Here is an 18,536-nt window from a genome sequence, read left to right on the forward strand (position 1 = left end):
ACACACACACACACACACACACACACACACACACACATATATATATATGTTAGCTGGAGGCTGAGTGCAGTGGCTCATGCCTGTAATCCCAGCACTTTGGGAGGCCAAGGTGGGTGGATCACCTGAGGTCAGGAGTTCGAGAACAGCCTGACCAAAATGGAAAAACCTCATCTCTACTAAAAACACAAAATTAGCTGGGCATGGTGGCACATCTTTGTAATCCCAGCTACTCGGCAGGTTGAGCAGGAGAATCGCTTGAACCCGGGAGGCGGAGGTGGTGGAGCCGAGATTGTGCCATTGCACTCCAGCCTGGGCAACAAAAGTGAAAATCCGTCTCAAAAAAAAAAAAAAGTCAACTGGGCATGATGGTGCATGCCTATAATCCCAGCTGCTTGGGAGACTGAGGCAGAAGGATGGTTTGAGCCCAGGATTTCAAGGCTGCAATGAGCTATGATCACACCACTGCACTCCAGCCTGGGTGACAGAGGGAGACCTTGTCTCTGAAAAAAAAAAAAAAAAATGTGTGTGTGTGTAAACCATGTGGCAGCTATGAATGGGAAACAAGGGACAATATCCCTAGAAGGTAACCTATAGCTCAAAGTTTACTCATGCCTAGCAAGCCCATTGCCATAGGATATTAGGAGAATTGACCAGTAACTCATGGGAAGGTCCTATGTTAAAGGAATTCCCCACTTCTTCTGATGCCAGGGAAAAGGAGGAAATTTTACTGTTACCTTTGGAATCTGTTTTGAGTACAGTATGGTAATGACGGTGGCCTTTGGTCCCAGCCTCATAGGCAAATAAAAGGATAACCTCATTGCCACACCTGCTGTGTGTCCAGTGTGTCTGATAAAGCTGGAGTACTCCCCCTTCCCTTGTTCCATGGACATAAGATGAGAATTGATGGGTGCTGTACCTGTTCTGCCCCTGTGGGCACTAAGGTAAGGCAGGGGCTTCCTCTTTCTGGCGAAGTGAACTTTTGTGGCTGGTGCTAAGGCAATGCTGGAGTTATCTGCCACCAGCTCCTGTCTTGGAGACTCTGCTGCTTGGAGGTATCTGTTTGTTTTTTTTGCCACACTGATCTGGAGCACAGTGCTGAAATGATTTTTCCCTTTATCATCTCTTGCTTTAAAAATGTTATGCTTGTTCTCATGCTCATACTCATATTTTTACTAAAGGGCATGGTAGCAAAAACATAGTCATTGCTTTGGGAAAGAGTTCTGACCGGAAAGAAAGACTTGGGCATCTTTTACTGAACGAATGGTATGAACATGTTCAGAACAATGAACATTGAACACTGTTTTCTCTCTGCCAGGCTACTTATTCCTACCATGGGCACTCAAACTGAGCCTCTTTTCTCTAGCATGCCTGTAACTCCTCCTTGGGGCCCTGGGCTGAGGCTGGGATCTTGGGGCTCTAGAACCTTGCTTCTCTTCCCTGTCCCTCTAGTACCTACTACTGAAGAACTAATCCTCAAATGCTAATCACTGAGGAATTATTCTTGAGTGCTTTCTTTTGTGAAGCAAAAACTGAGTATTTGGGGAATTGGTGAATGCCTTTATAAATGGCTTAGCAGAAAATACAAGCATAAGAAACAGTCAAGGAAGAAAGCTAAAAAGAAAAAACTCATTTTTCTTATATTCAGCACTTCCGACACCAAATGTTTGAGTTTTCTCCTCCCATTAGGCAATTCTCCAATTCTGGACACCAACTGGGTGTCCTGTAACCCAATTATGACACTACACAGACTTCACACTAGTTGCAAGTCTCAGATTGTGACCTATACTTCTGGCAAACTGGCTGTACATCAGGGGTTCCCATGACCATGCCTCAGGTTCAGTAATTTTCTAGAATGGTTCATAGAACTCAGAAAACTGCCTTACTTACTGTTATTGATTTATTAGAAAGGATACAACTCAGGAACCAACCAAATGCAAGAGATGCATAAAGCAAAGTATGGGGATAAGGGGTGCATGGGGTGTCCATGCCCTCTCTGGTGTGCCACCCTCCCAGCACCTCCATGTGTTCACCAACCTGGAAGCTCTCCGAATCTCAAGCCCCATTGTTTAGGGTTCTTATGGAGGCATTACTATGTAGACATGGTTGATTGAATCATTGACCATTGTTGATTGAGTCAATCCCCTCTGCCTTTCCTGAAGGCCTGATGGGGGCTGGGGGGCGCTGAAAGTTCCAAACCTCTAATCACAAGGTTGGTTTTTCTGGCAACCAGGCTTTCATCTTCTGAGAGTCACCTCATTAACATAAACACAGGTAAGGTTGAAAGGGGCTTATTAGGCCAGGTACGGTGGCTCATGCCTGTAATCCCAGCATTTTGGGAGGCCAAGGCAGGCTGATCACCTGAGGTCGGGAGTTGGAGACCAGCCTGACCAACATGGAGAAACCTCGTCTGTACTAAAAATACAAAATTAGCCAGGCATGGTGGCACATACCTGTAATCCCAGCTACTCAGGAGGTTGAGGCAGGAGAATTGCTTGAACCTGGGAGGCGGAGGTTGCAGTGAGCTGAGATCACGCCATTGGACTCCAGCCTGGGCCACAAGAGCAAAACTCCATCTCAAAAAAAAAAAAAAAAAGGGGGAGGAGGGCTTACTACAAATAGTAAAAGATGCTCCTGAATGTTACATTCAGGACATTCTTTAATTTTTTTTAATTAAAAAATTTGTTTTCAGAGATGAGGTCTCACTATGTTACCCAGTCTTCAGTACAGTGGCTATTCACAGGTGCAATCCTCCCACCTCATCCTCCTGAGAAACTGGGACTACAGGCATGCACCACTGTACCTGGCTCACTTAGGAAATTCTAAGGGTTTTAGGAGCTCTGTGCTGGAACCCACTGTGCCAAAACTGGAGGAGGAAAACCAAATATATATTTCTTATTATATCACAATATCACATCCATATCACTGATATCTGTTTTGGTATTTTTTTTCAACTGCGTAGGGGTGGCAGAGCTGGGATAATAGTCCCATCTATATGTGGGAGAGGTCTGGCAATCCAAGCAGGCGATATACTTGTAATTATGTTCCTGAAGTCCAAATATGTATGTCTTGGTAAAGTTTCAGGCAGCTAAAGGTAGAAGGATTCTGCTCCCTGGATGATCCTGCAATTCTAGTTTCAGAGACTTGGTGTTGCTGCTGGGTAGGACCCTTGATGTCCCCTTGATCTTGCCCCAATCTAGAGCCAGCTCTTTCCACTTTCATCTCTTCCATCTCCTCCTCTTGCAACAAATCCCTGCCCTAATGTCCTCTTTTGGGAGCTGCCCTCTGTGCCCGCTTATTTGCCATTCTCTCCACCCTCTTGCCCTTGCTGAGTTTCCCTTATTTTTGGAACTGTTTGTAGTGTGAGTGGCTCCTGGTAGCTCCCTTGTCCCTGCTGTGCTCAGTCCCTGAAAACTCACCCTCACAGGAAGCACTCTCCAGTGAGCTGCTGTCTTCCTTCATCATCTTCTCTCCAAATGTAGTTCCTCTGCTGTCTGTGCCTCTGAAAACTGAGGGCTGGGGTCAGGAGGTTTGCTTTTTGTAGTAAGATGTTGCCTTTCTTTCTGGTTGTTTAGGTGGCAGCTTTGAGTCCAGATCTACAAAGGCAGAGATTCACAGTCCACAGATAAGTAGAAAGTCAGCCTGTTCACTAGGGTGCAGGAAGAACTCCCTCATTCCTTTGTTGGCTCTTTCTCTCCTGCAGTCATCAGGTTAGGGTGAACCCTTCCTCCCAGCATCATGCTTCGATCATCATCATGATCATCATCATCACGGTCATCATTATCATAGGCTTTCCTTACTCACCAATCCGCATGAAGCAAGGGGAGCCACCCCCACTTGATCACTTGAGAGTATCCTTACCTGCACGTAACTCTTTGTTGGCTCAGGTTACATCAGACTTAGGGTCTTCAGGGATGCTCACCCCCAAGTTGGGGTGATTCCTCAGCCTTATGTTACCTACAGAGCATGAATGGTGATGATAATAGTAATATCTAAGATTTGTAAGTTGTTGTGTGTCAGATCCCATTCTAAGCACATTTACATATATTAACTCATTTAATTCTTGCTGCTTGATGGCATAGATACTATTATTATCCCCATATTATAAATGAATAAACTGAGGCACATAAATATTAAATAATCTGCCCAAAACAAGTAAATCTTTGAACTAGGACCAGAACTCAGGCAGTCTGGCTCCAGAATCTGGGCCGTTTGTTTTACCCTGATAAGGAGCTAGATAAGTGAAGGGCAGTAGACTGGTTGTCAAGAATGTTGTCCAGCCTATCTTATAGGGCAGAGTTTCCCTTAGCTGAGCTCAGGCATATCCACTTGGTCCCTCATAACCTAGACAGGTAAGATCTGTACCTTCTCTGGTCCTTCATCCTTCCAGGGAAGAACCAGATCCTGGCTTTACCTGACTGTCCTAGCAGATTCCTTCCAGAATTGTATCAGTGCCTTGATCTCCTCCTCTAGCTGCCTCTCCTGGTACTCTAGGGAACATGTGACCAGGCTCTATGGAATTAAAAGTGGTTTCAAGTGAAATAGATAGAGAAATGGGGCTCAGAACTTGCAAAGTAGGGCTGAAATGCAGGCCTAGAAGGAAAGAAGGGTCAACGGGCTCCCACTGGTGTATGACAGTGAGTAGGTGTGGATATCCTGAAGCTGAGGTAAACTCTCCACTTAACTCATGGGAAGGTCCTAGGCCTCATTTATGCTTCTAAATCAGTTCTCAACAAGGGGGTGCACTGCCCTCTAGGGGATATTTTGGGAATCTGTGGGGGTATTTTTTTTAGTTGTCACTGTGTGTGCGTGTGTGTGTGTGTGCGCGCGCGCGTGTGTGTGTGTTGGGCTGGGGAGTGGGGTGGTGATGGTGGTGGTGAAGGTTCCTGGTATTTACGAGCCAAGGATGCTAGACAATACTGCAACGACCAGGACAGTGCTGCACAAAAAAGAATTGTCCCACATCTCACGTGACTTTTAAAAGTCCCATTGGAGGCCAGGCGCGGTGGCTTACACCTGTAAGCCCAACACTTTGGGAAGCCGAGGCGGGCTGATCACCTGAGGTCAGGAGTTCGAGACCAGCCTGGCCAACATAGTGAAACCCCGTTTCTACTAAAAATACAAAAATTAGCCGGGCGTGGTTGTGGGTGCATGTAATTCCAGCTACTCGGGAGGCTGAGACAGGAGAATTGCTTGAACCTGGGAGGCAGAGGCTGCAGTGAGCCGAGATCATGCCACTGCACTCCAGCCTGGGCAACAGAGCAAGACTTTGTCTTTAAAAATAATAATAAATTAAAAATCCAAAAATTAGCTGGCCGTGCTTGTGTGCACCTGTAGTCCCAGACTCTCGGGACACTGAGGCAGGAGAATCGCTTGAACCAGGGAGGCGGAGGTTGCAGTGAGCTGAGATCGCACCACTGCACTCCAGCCTGGGTGACAGAATGAGACTCTATCTCAAAAAAAAAAAAAAAAAAGTCCCATTGGATATTAATGTAGGTAAATAAAGCCCGTTATAATTGGAAGGAGCCTAGAACACAACACCATTTTACATATAAATGCAAGGTATTTTTGTCATTGTTTCAGATCCTGAATTTCCAAGAAATACAAGTTATGTGTAGATTGAAGGGACATCATAATTTGTTTTGTTCAGAACTTTACCAAGAGTTGTTTGCCATTTCAGGAATCCATGTCATCAAGACAATGCTATTTGTGGTATTTGAGTCTCTAATACCAACCTATCAGTTTGTATGTGTTACTGTTGCATTCAGAGCAGGTTTTTGTTTTTTTGTTTGTTTGTTTTTGAGACTGTCTTGCTCTGCCTCCCAGGCTGGAGTGCCGTGGCAGCATCTTGGCTCACTACAGCCTCCATCTCCTGGGCTCAGTTGATCCTCCCGCCTCAGCCTCATGAGTAGCTGGGACTACAGGCCTGTGCCACCACACCCAGCTAGTTTTTGTATGTTTTGTAGAGAAGGGGGTATTGCCATATTGCCCAGGCTGGTCTTGAACTCCTGGGCTCAAGTGATCTGCCTAATAAAAATTAGCCGGGCATGGTGGCGCTTGCCTGTAGTCCCAGCTACTCATGAGGCTGCGGCAGAAGGATCGCTAGAGCCCAGGAGACCAAGGTTGCAGTGAGCCAAGATCGTGCCACTGCACTCCAGCCTGGGCAACAGAGTGAAACCATGCCTCAAATCAATCAATCAATCAATCAATCAATCAGTCAATCAATCTGACTTAAAATATCCTACATGACTCCAGAACACTTTTGAAGGAAAGAAGGTATTAATGAAGATTCTGAATCAGGTGTATTTATGGTAAATAACTTTTTTTCTCTAACATCATAATTTGACATTCAACGTTTCCCTTGATTCTCTAATAGTTATATATTATTACTCCTATTTTATAGATTAATAAGGATTCATAGGGAGAGACTAAATAACTTCCTTAAAACTTTAGGCCTTTCTGACTTCACAACTCATATTTTATTTTAGACCCCTAATGCTCCTCTGTTGGTCTCCTGAATTCAGAAATAAACTGCGTAGCTGGGTGTGGTGGTTGATGCCTATAATCTCAACACTTTGGGAGGCTGTGGCTGGAAGATTGCATGAGGCCAGGAGTTTGAAACCAGCCTGGACAACATAGTGAGACCTCATCTATACAAAAAATTAAAACTAAAAAATAATTTTTAAAAGGAAGAAATTGAGCCGGGCATGGTGGCTCATGTGTCTAATCCCAGCACTCTGGGAGGCCAAGGCGGGCGGATCACCTGAGGCCAGGAGACCAGCCTGACCTATATGGTGAAATCCTGTCTCTACTAAAAATACAAGAAAATTAGCCAGGCATGGTGGCACACAACTGTAGTCCCAGCTACTCAGGAGGCTAAAAATCTCTTGAATCTGGGAGGTGGAGGTTGCAGTGAGCCGAGACGGCGCCACTGTACTCCAGCCTGGTCAATGAAGTGAGACTCCATCTCAAAAATAAAAATAAAGTAAAATAAATATATAAGATTAAGAAAAAAGGAAGAAATTTACTCTGCTCAATATGTGACCCTGGGCCGGGCGCAGTTTATCATGCCTGTAATCGCAGTACTTTGGGAGGCCAAGTTGGGTGGATCACCTGCAGTCAGGAGTTCAAGACCAGCCTGGCCAACATGGTGAAACCCCATCCCTACTAAAAATACAAAAATCAGCTGGCTGTGGTGGCGCACACCTGTAATCCCAGCTACCTGGGAAGCTGAGGCAGGAGAATCGCTTGAACCCAAGAGGTGGAAGTTGCAGTGAGCCGAGATCTGCACTGCAATCTAGCCTGGGTGACAGAGCGAGACTCTGTCTCAAAAACAAACTATACACACACACACACACACATATATATATATGACCCTGACTTGTAGACCAGGGTGGCACACTCAGCTCCCTTAAACGAACTCAGCAGGAAAAGAAGATTAGAAGACGTCAGGTAACTATGGGGCCGTAGCTTCTCCTCATGAACTGGATGTTGTTTAACTCACCTAACCATAATATTGGGTGTACACAGCAGCATTTTTTTTTTTTTTTTTTGACAGAGTCTCACTCTGTCACCCAGGCTGGAGTGTAGTGGTGCATTTTTGGCTCACTGCAACCTCCACTGCCTGAGTTCAAGTTATTCTCCTGCCTCAGTCTCCCAAGTAGCTGGGATTACAGGTGCCTGCCACCACGCCCGGCTAATCTTTGTATTTTTATTAGAGATGGGGTTTCTCCATGTTGGCCAGGCTGATCTCGAACTCCTGACCTCAGGTGATCCACCCGCCTTGGCCTCCTAACGTGCTGGGATTATAGGCGTGAGCCACCGCACCCAGCTGCAGCATTTTTTTTTTTTTTTTTTTTTTTTTTTTCTGAAACAGGGTCTCACTCTGTGGACCAGGCTAGAGTGCACTCAGCTCACTGCAACCTCTGTCTACCAGGCTCAACTGATCCTCCAACCTCAGCCTCATGAGTAGCTGGGACTACAGGTGTGCACCACCACACCTGGCTAATTTTTGAATTTTTTGTAGAGATAGGGTTTTGCCACATTGCCCAAGCTGGTCTCAAACTCCTGGGCTCAAGTCACCCACATGCCTTTGCCTCCCAAAGGGCTGGGATTACAGGCATAAGACACTGTGCCCAGCCACAAAGCAGCAATTTATCATTAAATGGAAATGGTTATATGTGATGGTTAATTTTAAGTGTCAACTTGACTGGGCCACAAGGTGCCCAAATTTTGGTTCAACATTATTCTGGGTGTGTCTGTGAGGGTGTTTCTGGATGAGACTAACATTAGAATCAGTAATCTGAAGCAGATTATTCTCCCCATTATGGGTGAGCCTCATCCAATCTATGGAAGGTGTAAATAGAACAAAAGGCTGAATGAGAGAAAATTCATTCTTTCTGCCTGATGGTATGCAAACTGAGACATTGGTCTTCTCCTGCCTTTGGACTTGATTTGGAACTTATGCCATTAGCTTGCTGGTAGTCAGGCCTGCAGACTGCAGGTTTTGGAACTTCTCTGCAGATCTTGAGAATTCCCAGCCTCCAAAATCATGTGAGCCAATTTCTTATAATAAACATATATCTATGTCTATATTGGTTTATATTATAGATGAAGAGATATATGAATGGAACACAGAATGGATACAGACTGTGAAAAAATTTATGTTCCAGGTGACTGTCCACCAAAAGCATATTTTCCTGTTATCCCCAGTTGCTGCTCAATAAACCCTTGGATAAAGTGGCCATTTTGGCAGGCATGGAGCCTATGCATGAGCTCAACAACATAGAGTTTCCCTTACCAAGGCTGATCTAATTAATGCTACTGCTGAGTGCCTAATATGTCAAGAGCAGAAACGAACATTGAGTCCCTGATACACACTATTCTCTGAGGGGACCACCTTCCCACTTGATGCTTAATGGCAGGTTAATTACACTGGCCTTCGTCCATCATGGAGGGGGCAGAGGGTTTTTTGTTTTGTTTTGTTTTGTTTGAGACAGGATCTTGCTCTGTCACTCAGGCTGGAGTGCAGTGGCACAATCACAAAATTACAGCTCACTGCAACCTCTGTCTACTGGGCTGAAGCAATCCTCCCACCTCAGCCTCCCGAGTAGCTGAGATTACAGGCATGAACCACCACGTCCTGCCAAAATATACATTCTGAATATGGATTTGCTTTCTTTGTCCACAATGCATTTACCAGGACCACCATTTGTGGGCTCAAAACATGCCTTATCCATAGTCATGACATTCCCCATAGCATTGTATCTAATCAAGGAACTTCTTTCACAGCAAAGGAAGTACAGTAACGGGCTCAATGCTCAGGGAATTAAGTGATCTTACCACATTTCTCATCACCTGGAAGCAGATGCCTATTTAAAACATGGACTGACTTACTAAAGACTCACAGCAACACTTGGGAGACAATACCCTGAAACAATGGGGATTTATCTTACAAGGTGCAGTATGTGCTTTGAATGAGAGGCTGTTATATGGTAGTGTTTCCCCCATAGCCAGAATATATGAGTTCAGGAGTCAGCAAGTAGATGTGGGAATGGCTCTTCCACTGTTACACTAATAACCCACTCATTGAACTTTTGTTTCCCAGCAGCTTTGAACTCTGCTGGTTTGGAGGACTTTGTCTCCAAAGGAAGATTTTGTCCACCAGTGAACACAGCAATGGTTTCATTGACTTGGAAGACAAGAATGCCACCTGGCCATTTGGGGCTTTATATGACACTAAACAAAAAAGCCAAACAAACGGATTATAATAGTTCCCCCATCCACTTATTTATGGCTTCACTTCTCAAAGTTTCAGTTTCCCACAGCCAACTGTGGTCTGAAAATATTAAATGGAAAATCCCAGAAATAAACAATTCATGAATTTTAAATTGCATACTGTTCTGAGTAGCGTGATGAAATCTCACACTGCCCAAGATGTAATTATCCTTTGTTCAGCATATCCATGCTGTATACATTACCTGCCCTTTAGTCATTTAGTATCTATCTCAGTTATCAAATCAATTGTTCAAGTGCTTGTGTTCAAGTAACCCTCATTTTACTCAATAATGGCCCCAAAGTGCAGGAGTAGTGATGTTGGCATACTGTTATAATTGTTTTCTATTATTTGTAGTTATCGATGTTAATCTCTTACTGTGCCTAACTGGTAAATTAAACTTTATCACAGGCCAGATGCAGTGGCCCATGCCTGTAATCTCAGTACTTTGGGAGGCCGAGGTGGGAGGATCACCTGAGGTAAGGAGTTTGAGATCAGCCTGGACAATATGGTGAAACCCCGTCTCTACCAAAAATACAAAAAATTAGCCAGGTGTGGTGGCACACACCTGTAATCCCAGCTACTTGGGAGGCTGAGGCAGGAGAATCACTTGAACCAGGAAGGCAGAGTTTTCGGTGAACCAAGATTGTGCCACTGCATTCCAGCCTGGGCAACAGAGCTAGACTCCAACTCAAAAAAACAAAAACAAAAACAACAAAAAAAATTTATCATAGATATTTATGTATAGGAAAAAACATAGTATATATAGGGTTCAGTACCATCCCTGGTTTCAGGCATCCAGGAAGTTCTCGGAATGCATCCCCCACAGATAAAGGAGGGCTACTATATTCCGCTGGCTGATGTGACTGATCCTGATTACATAGGGGAAATTGAATTGCTGCACAGTGGGGACAAGGAAAGTTATTTCCAGAACCCAGAGAATTCTCTGGGAGTACCACTTAGTACTTCCTAGTCCAATAGTAAAGGTTAATGGACAAATACAGCAACCGAAAAAAAAAAGGCAAGATAATTGAGAACTCAGACCTTGAGCGAGAAATGGAAGTTTGGGTCCCTGCATGGTGAAGAACTCTGACCATCTGAGGTTCTGAGTGAGAGTGGGGAAATACAGAATGAGTAGAAGAAGTGGAATATGGCTTTTGATCCAATTATGGAAATGAGGACTGAATGTAGGAAGTTGGCCTATTTTCTATTTGCTTATTATGATAGATATGTGTTTATGTTAGCCATTTATTCATCTCTCTTCTCTTCTTTTTATATTATTAGATGAGTTACTGGAAGTGAACTTTACAATATAGTCTACATCATAGAATATTTGGTGGGACTATGACTGAATTAACGTAATCAGGGATGAATACAATCACCGTTGGCCTATTTGAAGAACCGTGAAAAGCTGTGTGTGTGTAGTCTGCCCATGCCTTTCCTTCTCCAACCTTACTTCTACACATGAATATTTGTCCAACAATTTCTCAGATGTTTTAAGGCAGGGTAGCAAACTCATAAGGCAGGTAAGGAAATGAGGGAAGTGAGGATTCAGACCCCATCTAAAGGGGAAAAACAATATTCAGTTCAAAGTTATTGTTGTCTGGTGACAATCAATTGTAGCATTATTTGAATAAACAAACATATAGGACAAACAAAAGATGTTTTCCATTTGTTGCACTCTCTGATTTAAAGTTAATTTGTTGGTCAAGTGCAGTGGTTCACGCCTGTAATCTCAGCACTTTGGGAGGCCGAGGTGGGCGGATCACTTAAACCCAGGAATTTGAGACCAGTCTTGCCAACATGGTGAAACCCCATCTCTACTAAAAATAAAAAAATTAACCGAGTGTGGTGGTGCATGCCTGTAGTCCCAGCTATTCGGGAGGCTGAGGCAAGAGAATCACTTGAACCCCAGAGGTGGAGTTTGCAGTGAGCTGAGATCGTGCTACTGCACTCCAGCCTGGGTGACACAGTGAGACTATCTCAAAAGAAAAAAGAAAAAAAGAAAAGAAAGTTAACATACATTTCTCAAAGAGGTAGGAGAAAAATCAGGATAGTGTGTTTCAGGGAAGTCAAGAGATAAAGTGTTGGCCGGGTACAGTGGCTCACGCCTGTAATCCCAGCACTTTGGGAGGCTGAGGTGGCCGGATCATGAGGGCAGGAGTTCAAGACCAGCCTGGACAACATGGCGAACCCCATCTCCACTAAAAATACAAAAATCAGCCTAGTGTGGTGGTGGGTGCCTGTAATCCCAGCTACTCAGGAAGCTGAGGCAGGAGAGTCGCTTGAACCCTGGAGGCAGAGGTTGCAGTAAGCCAAGATCGCGCCACTGCACTCCAGCTTGGTGACAGGGTGAGACTCCGTCTCAAAAAAAAAAAAAAAAAAAAAAATGAGAGAAAGTGTTAACAGAAAGAGGAAGTGGCTGGTAATGTTGAATACCGCTGAGAGGATGAGGAAGACAACAGTGACCACTGAATCTGCAAAATAAGCATCATGAATGCCCTTTGAAACAAGCAGTTTTAATGGAGTGATGAGGATAGAGACATGATTGAAGCGGGTTGAAGAGAGAACGGGAGGTATTAAAGATAGTATCCTAGACTTGTTCAAGGAGTTTTGCTATAAAGGGAAGCAGAGAAATGGGGCAGTATCTGGAGGTAGATATTTCGGAGATATTAAGAAGTGTGTAGAGGCCAGGCGCAGTGGCTTACGCCTGTAATCCCAGCACTTTGGGAGGCCGAGGCAGGCGGATCATGAGGTCAAGAGATCGAGACTATCCTGGCCAACGTGGTTAAACCCTGTCTCTACTAAAAATACAAAAAAATTAGCTGGGCGTGATGGCGCGCACCTGTAATCTCAGTTACTCAGGAGGCTGAGGCAGGAGAATTGCTTGAATCTGGGAGATGGAGGTTGCAGTGAGCCAATATCTCACCACTGTACTTCAGCCTGGTGACAGAGCAAGACTCCATCTCAAAAAAGAAAGAAAAAGAAATGTGTAGAAAGACATTTCATATGTCTTATGTTTTATACATCATCACCAGTTGCCTTTCGCCTTTGTTTATAATGTATTCTGCCATTAAAGAGGTTGAACTAGGTTGGGTGTGGTGGCTCATGCCTGTAATCCCAGCATTTTGGGAGGCCGAGGCGGGAGGATCATTTGAAGTCAGGAGTTTGAGACCAGCCTGCCCAACATGACAAAACCCCATCTGCACTAAAAATACAAAAATTAGCTGGGCGTGACGGTGGACACCCGTAATCCCAGCAACACGGGAGGCTGAGGCAGGAGAATCACTTGAAACCAGGAGGCAAAGGTTGCAGTGAGCCAAGATTGTGCCACTGCACTCCAGCCTGGGTGACAGAGCGAGATTCCATCTCAAAAAAATAAACAACAACAACAACAAAAACCAAAAAGAGAGAGATTGAATTTTTTTTTTAAATGTAGTCAACTTTGTTCTCCTTAACCCACAAAACAGAGTTTTTGCTTGTACAAGCATCACTAGTTACAGTCTCGCGCAGGCCTCTGCTGGGGTGGGGCAGTTAGTCAGAGGCCAGAACTCCTGCAGGGTCTCTTTAAAATGCTAACCCCCGGGTTAAAAGACTCCGGCAAGGGTGGTGCTGGAGCTGGCAGGGTCCCCACCCTGAAGAGCAGGAGGAGCCGCCTGCTCTTCTAGGAGGGCACTGGGCGCAGGCCACAGTGCCCAGGAATTATGAGGCAGCGGCTACTATATACAGTGCCACATCTTCAGGGCCCGCAGCCTCAGGAGGTTGAACTTTTTATCACCTTCTTTTATGATTTCTGGATTTCCTGTGTTGCCTAAAGACCTTTCCCATTTGGAGATTAAACAAATATTTTTATTTCCTTCTAATATTTGTCTTTTTAAAAATTTTATTTTATTTTTGTGTAGGATGTGAGGGAAAAAAAATGTTACTTTGTTTTCTTCCAGGCATATAAGTCAATTGTGCCAATGCCAATATATATATATATTAAATAATCCATTCATTTACCACTAAACTGAAATGCTTTTTTTTGTTTGTTTGTTTGTTTGTTTGTTTTTTTTTTTTTGAGACAAGATCTTGCTCTATCACCCCGGCTGAAGCACAGTGGTGCGATTTCGGCTCGCTGCAACCTCCACCTCCTGGGCTCAAGCAAGCCTCCTGCCTCAGCGTCCCGAGTAGCTGAGACTACAGGCACGCACCACCACGGCTGGCTAATTTTTTTTTTTTTTTTGAAACGGAGTCTTGCTCTGTTGCCCAGGCTGGAGTGCAGTGGCGCGATCTCGACTCACTGCAAGCTCCGCCTCCCAGGTTCAGCCATTCTCCTCCTAGCTCAGCCTCCAGAGTAGCTGGGACTACAGGCGACCGCCACCACGCCTGGCTAATTCTTTTCTTATTTTTTAGTAGAGACGGAGTTTCACCGTGTTAGCCAGGATGGTCTTAATCTCCTGACTTCGTGATCCGCCCGCCTGGACCTCCCAAAGTGCTGGGATTACAGGGCTGAGCCACCGCGCCCGACCACGAGTGGCTAATTTTTGTATTTTTTGTAGAGATGGCAGTTTCAGCATTTTGCCCAGACTGGTCTCGAACTCCTGGACTCAAGCAATTCACCTGCCTTGGCCTCCCAAACTGCTGGGATTACAGGCGTGAGCCAATGTGCCCAGCTGACAAAGGTTTTTAAAGGCAAAATGAGGAGGCTCACATACTTGTTTTGAAATATTAATAATTATCCTTTGCTACAATAATCAATAAAGACAATGCCCGTTGGAGAGTTGACAGACAGTTGTTAGGCAGATGTCCTTGTAGATGTAATTTTTGTGTAAGGTTGTGAACAACCTTTGGGGCAAGGTTGCAGTTTTTCCATTTTTTTTTTTTTTTTTTTTTTTGTTGTTCGTTTAATTTCAACTTTTATTTTAGATTCAGGGGGTACATCATGAACAGGTTTGTTACATTGGTATACTGTGTGATGCTGAGGTTTGGGGTACAAATTATGCCATCACCACGTAGTGAACACAGTACCCAATAAGTAGTTTTTCAGCCCTTCCCTCCTCTTTCTTTCCCCTCAAATAGGCCCCAGTGTCTATTGTTCCCATGTCCATATGTAACTGATCCTTAGCTCTCACTTGTGAGAACATGCAAAGATAAAGAAAAAAATTTGGCTGCAATATAGTAGGCAAAATTCATTTGCAAGGAGATCAGAAAGCCATTTGATTATAGCCTAATCCAAATAGATTTATCATTTAATTTAATAATTAAATGGGGGAAAGGGAATATTTCAAAAACGTTTAATGTTTATTTCTCATAGAATTAAAAAAAAAATTATTTCTGGCCAGGCGTGGTGGCTCACGCCTGTAATCCCAGCACTTTGGGAGGCCAAGACAGATGGATCACCTGAGGCCAGGGGTTTGAGACTAGCCTGGCCAACATAGCGAAACCCCATTTCTACTAAAAATACAAAAGTTAGTTAGGCTTGGTGGATGCCTGTAATCCCAGATACTCGGGAGGCTAAGGCAGGAGAATCGCTTGAACCCGGGAGGTGGAGGTTGCAGTGAGCTGAAATCGCATCATCGCACTTCAGCCTGGGCAATAAGACCAAAATTCAGTCTCAAAAAAAAAAAAAAAAATTATTTCCATAGGTTTTTGGGGTACAGGTAGTGTTTGGTTACATGAGTAAGTTCTTTAGTGGTTATTTGTGAGATTTTGGTGCACCCATCACCTGAGCAGTATACACTGAACCTAATTTGTAGTTTTTCTATCCCTCATCACCCCCACCCACTCTTTCCCCTGAGTCCCCATTTTGCATTCTTTTGTCATAGCTTTTGTTATCAAGTATTTATACATAAGAACCTGTTTCTTCATAGCTCTTTCTGGCTCTGTTTGTCAGGGTTCTCTTTTGTTTTGTTTTGTTTTTTTGTTTGTTGGTTTTTTGTTTTTTATTTTAGACAGAGTCTTGCTCTGTTGCCCAGGCTAGAGTGCAGTGGCATGACTTCGGCTCACTGCAGCCTCCACCTCCCATGTTCAAGCGATTCTTCTGCTTCAGCATCCTGAGTAGCTGGGATTACAGGCGAGCACCACTATGCCTGGCTAATGTTTTGTATTTTTAGTAGAATGGAGTTTCACCCTGTTGGTCAGGCTGGTCTTGAACTCTTGACCTCAAGTGATCCACCCACCTTGGCTCCCAAAGTGCTGGGATTACAGGCATGAGCCACTGCGCTTGGCCCTGTTTTTCTTTTTTAACTCGAGTGTCTCCATTTTGATTCTGACAACTTTCACATATTGCTACTTAATAAAAATTATAATTTTTTTCATACAGGTTATGTACCTTTCTTGTTAATTTTTGTTTCTGTTCTTTTTACTGTCATCAGTGGGCTTCCCCCTTATTTTCATTTCTAGCTATAGACTGAAATTAATTTAATTTGTAATCACACCACCAGATTGACTTCTTAGTTCAATACTTGTCTAGTTGTATCTTATGGATTTCCTAGAAACACAATTACATTATCTGCAAATAAAGATAAGTTTCTCATCTATGTATACAGGTTGTTCCTCGTTCTTGGTTTATTACACTAGCTAAATTCTTCAAATATAATATTGAATATTATTAGTGATAATGTACATACTGTCTTCTGTTTTAATGACAATGGCTGCAATGTTTCATATTTAATATGCTTTTTAAATGATTTTTGAAAAAAATTATGTTTATTTCTATTCCTATTTTACTTAGAATATTTTGTAGGAATAGCTACTAAAAAACAATTGCTTTTTTTTTTTTACATCTCCTCTTGATAGAATTACGTTTTTCCCCATGGTTTTTTTTTTTTTTTTTGAGACGGAGTCTCGCTCTGTCGTCCAGGCTGGAGTGCAGTGGCCGGATCTTGGCTCACTTTAAGCTCCACCTCCTGGGTTTACGAGCCTGTAATCCCAGCACTTTGGGAGGCCGAGATGGGCGGATCATGAGGTCAGGAGATCAAGACCATCCTGGCTAACATGGTGAAACCCCGTCTCTACTAAAAAATACAAAAATCTAGCCGGGCGAGGTGGCAGGCGCCTGTAGTCCCAGCTACTCGGGAGGCTGAGGCAGGAGAATGGCATAATCCCCATGTTAATATAACATTCTGTTAGTAGATTTCCTAACACTGAACTATTCTTTCATTCCCAGAATACATTCTGAACTGTTTTATTAACTCATTGTGGAATTCTCTTTTGCAAATATTTTATTTAGACTTTTTATATGTATATTCATAAATTGGGTTATAATCTTGGGTTTTTTTCATGGTTAACACTGAAAAAGGCTGTAAATTATTCTTAAAGTGCTCACATGCTTGGGCAACATTATTGCTATTATTAACAATACACTGAGGATTGTGAATGATTTATTTCAAAGTAATAATCAGATGGGATTCAAAGTTTCCCATATAACAATGTGATTTCCCTTTACCTGAATCATTATTCTAGACTTTAGTTAATGCTTTACTGCAGAGGAAAGAAAGGGGGGATGTGGCTTACTTTGTTGAGGATTGTGAAAAATGGGCAGAGTCCTGGAAAAATCCACATTAAGTGTGCAATGCTTGTGAAAATGCCTAATGCAAAGCTTGCAAAATGTTGTCCCAGGGTACCAGGATTCTTGATGGAATAATAAATATTAAAATAATTGGGTAAACTGAGCTAGCAAAATGCAGGTGGTTGATAAATTTTAGAACAAAAGTGTAATTAAATGAGAAGCTTTGAGCTATACTCTAGTTCATAAGTAGCATAATGTTTCATTTGACTCTCTCTCTCTCTCTTTTTTTTTTAATGAGACATAGTCTCGCTGTGTTGTTCAGGCTGGAGTGCAGTGGCATGATCTCGGCTCACTGCAACCTCTGCCTCCCTGGTTCAAGCAATTCTCGTGCCCTAGCTGCCCAAGTAGATGGGATTAGAAGGTGTGCACCACCATGCCCGGCTAATTTTTGTATTGTTAGTGGAGACATTTAGAGAGGTGTTTAGCCAAGTTGGTCAGGCTGGCCTCAACCTCCTGGCCTGAAGTCATCTGCCGGCCTCAGCCTCCCAAAGTGCTGGGATTACAGGCGTGAGCCACCGCATCCAACCTCATTTGACTCTCCTGACAGCCTGGGATGTTTAAGCAAGGAACCCAGCTGCAACTATCTAATGAATAATGGACAGTTTAGCATCTTAACTAATAAGGAATCTTGGGCTTAAGATATTCCCAACTTTATTAGTAGGTTGTGACTAAGTTTCCTCTCCCACTTCCCCCCAACAAAAGGCTATATACAATCTATTAGCTTTTATATTTAAATGAAGGAAGATTGATTTTTTTAAAGACATTGAAGACACCCCTCAAACAAATGGAAGCACTCTGGGTTTTGGTAGAGCTGGTGTTAATCATATCTTTAGCTTCTTAACAAGGGGAAGAAATTACTTGTGGGCATTTTGGGTTTTCTTGTGCCATCGGTAATTCCCAGGGGAAAATGATACATATATGTTTTTCCACAATCAGTTCAGGATACCAGGATATTAATGGTATACCTAAATTGACACACCAACAAACTAGCTAATGAGGTATTAACAGTATACCTATTAATAGGTAAAAAGAGGTAAAATCATGTACCAACAAAACAAAGCAGTGTTTGTTCAGAGAGGTGAATGGGATTTGTGCTAATTTGTAAAGTGTACTACCTTAGGCAAGCACTAGAAACAAATATTAAACACCTTAATATTTAGTTGTATATCAACTTACAGTTTACAAAGTTTTCCATACACAGGATTTCATTTG

Source organism: Piliocolobus tephrosceles, chromosome 1 (genome assembly GCF_002776525.5).
Source record: "Piliocolobus tephrosceles isolate RC106 chromosome 1, ASM277652v3, whole genome shotgun sequence".
NCBI lineage: Eukaryota > Metazoa > Chordata > Mammalia > Primates > Cercopithecidae > Piliocolobus > Piliocolobus tephrosceles.